The 3,028-nt window shown below is 36.7% G+C and overlaps 1 non-coding gene across 1 annotated transcript; it reads left to right on the forward strand.

Moving 5' to 3' along the window:
* The first annotated feature begins 512 nt into the window (after window positions 1-512).
* LOC130951444 (small nucleolar RNA R71) lies at window positions 513-620 on the forward strand. The gene has a single exon (XR_009073975.1). It is a non-coding gene; the product is annotated as a small nucleolar RNA R71 (small nucleolar RNA).
* Window positions 621-3,028: the final 2,408 nt, after the last annotated feature.

The following is a 3,028-nucleotide window of genomic DNA, read 5'->3' on the forward strand; positions in this document are numbered from 1 at the left end:
CCATTGCTAAACTGTTTCTTCCACCATTATTGTTATTGAAACCTTGTTGAGGTCTCTCTGATTCTTCCATGAGAAATTGGGGTGATTTCGCCATGAAGAATTGTAGGTGTTTCCATAGGGTTCTCCTAGGTAATTCACCTCTTCCATTGAAGGGTTCTCAGGATCATATGCTTCTTCCTCAGATGAAGCATCCTTAGTACTGTTTGGTGCATTTTGCATTCCAGACAGACTTTGAGAAATCAAATTGACTTGTTGAGTCAATATCTTGTTCTGAGCCAAAATGGCGTTCAGAGTGTCAATCTCAAGAACTCATTTCTTCTGATTAGTCCCATTGTTCACAGGATTCCTTTCAGAAGTGTACATGAATTGGTTATTTGCAACCATTTCAATCAATTCTTGAGCTTCTGCAGGCGTCTTCTTCAGATGAAGAGATCCTCCAGCAGAGCTATCCAAAGACATCTTGGATAGTTCAGAGAGACCATCATAGAAATACCTATGATGCTCCATTCAGAAAGCATGTCTGAAGGACATCTTCTGATTAATTGTTTGTATCTTTCCCAAGCTTCATAGAGGGATTCTCCATCCTTCTGTCTGAAGGTTTGGACTTCCACTCTAAGCTTACTCCATCTTTGTGGTGGAAAGAACTTTGCCAAGAAGGCATTGACTATCTTTTCCCAAGAGTCCAGGCTTTCTTTAGGTTGAGAATCCAACCATATTCTAGCTCTGTCTCTTACAGCAAAGGGAATAGCATCAGTCTATAGACCTCAGGGTTAACCCCATTAGTCTTGACTGTGTCACAGATTTGCAAGAATTCAGCTAAGAACTGATGAGGATCTTCCATTGGAAGTCCATGGAACTTGCAATTCTGTTGCATTAGAGAAACTAATTGAGGCTTAAGCTCAAAATTGTTTGCTCCAATGGCAGGGATAGAGATGCTTCTCCCATAGAAATCAGGAGTAGGTGCAGTAAAGTCACCCAGCACCTTCCTTGCATTGTTGGCATGTTGTTGTTTTCGGCTGCCATGTGTTCTTCTTCCTTGAAGAATTCGGTCAGGTCCTCTAAAGAGAGTTGTGCTTTGGCTTCTCTTAGCTTTCTTCAGGGTCCTCTCAGGTTCAGGATCAGCTTCAACAAGAATGCCTTTGTCTCTGCTCCTGCTCATATGAAAGAGAAGAGAACAAGAAAATGTGGAATCCCCTATGTCAAAGTATAGAGATTCCTTGAAGTGTCAGAGGAAAAGAGAAATAGAAAGAAGAAGGAGAAGAAGAATTCGAACTTTATTAGTTAGAGTTCGAATTGTGCATTAAGAAGGAGTAGTACTCCATAAATAGAAGGATGTGGGAAGGAGGGAAGAGAATTTTCGAAAATTCAATTAAAAGATTTTGAAAACATTTTGAAAATTTGATTGATAATTTTCGAAAATTACATGTGAAAAGAAATCAAGTGATTTTTGAAAAAGATTTTGAAATTAGAAATCAAAAAGATCTGATTGAAAAGTTATTTTGAAAAAAGATGAGGTTAAAAAGATTTGATTGAAAAGTTATGGTTTTAAAAAGATGTGATTGAGAAGATATGATTTGAAAACAATTTTAAAGGATATGATTTGAAAACAATTTTTAAAAAGATATGATTTAAAAATTAATGACTTGCCTAACAAGAAAAGATATGAATCAAACATAAAACCTTCCTTAACAGAAAAGGCAAAAAATGTTCAATCAAATCTTTAATTGTTAGTAAGTATCTTTGAAAAAGGAAAGAAATTGATTTTGAAAACATTTGATTGAAAAGATATGATTTGAAAAAGATTTGATTTTGAAAAACTTTGAAAACTTGAAAAAAAATTGAATTGAAAACAAAATCTTCCCCCTAGCACCATCCTGGCGTTAAACGCCCAGAATGGTATACATTCTGGCGTTTAACGCCCAAAATGCTACCTTTTTGGGCGTTAAACGCCCAACAGGTACCTGGCTGGCGTTTAAACGCCAGTCTGCCTTCTTCACTGGGCATTTTTGAATGCTCAGCTTTTTCTGTATAATTCCTCTGCAGTATGTTCTGAATCTTCAATTCCTTGTATTATTGACTTGAAAAGGCATAAATTAAAAATATTTTTGGATTTTTAATAATCAAAATGCAACAAGAATCAAATAACAATGCATGCAAGACACCAAACTTAGCAGTTTGTGTACTACTGACACTATATGAGACACAGAAACACTCAAGCCAAAAGAATTCAAAGATCAAAACAAAGAACTATATGCATGAATTCGAAAAAAATATAACAAAAACATGCATTTGACACCAAACTTAAGATGAGACTCTAGACTCAAACAAGAAACATCAAATATTTTTGGGTTTTTATGATTTTGCAATTTTTTTTGTGTTTTTCGAAAATTAAGTGGGAAAAGGTATCAAAATCCTTAATGAGAATTCCAGGAATCAGTGCAATGCTAGTCTAAGACTCCGGTCCAGGAATTAGACATGGCTTCACAGCCAGCCAAGCTTTCAAAGAAAGCTTCGGTCCAAAACACTAGACATGACCAAAGGTCAGCCAAATCTTAGCAGATCACTGCTCCAAAAGCAAGATTGATGAAAATCAACAAGCTCTTGTGGTGATAAGTTGAAACCTCGATCCAATCAGATTAGACATGGCTTCTCAGCCAGCCAGATTTCAACAAATCATCATGAAACTCTAGAATTCATCTTCAAGAATTTCGAAAAAAAATAAATACCTAATCTAAGCAACAAGATGAACCGTCAGTTGTCCAAACTAGAACAATCCCAGGCATTGTTACCAAAAGCTTGCTCAAAACTTGAACAATCCCCGGCAACGGCGCCAAAAACTGGTGCGCGAAATTGTGAACTACAACTTCACACTAACCAGCAAGTGCACTGGGTCGTCCAAGTAATACCTTACGTGAGTAAGGGTCGATCCCACGGAGATTGTTAGCATTGAAGCAAGCTATGGTCATCTTGTAAATCTTAGTCAGGCAAACTCAAATGTATATGATGATGAACGAAAATAACATAGAAG

Source organism: Arachis stenosperma, chromosome 1, assembly GCF_014773155.1.
Source record: "Arachis stenosperma cultivar V10309 chromosome 1, arast.V10309.gnm1.PFL2, whole genome shotgun sequence".
NCBI classification, from domain to species: domain Eukaryota; kingdom Viridiplantae; phylum Streptophyta; class Magnoliopsida; order Fabales; family Fabaceae; genus Arachis; species Arachis stenosperma.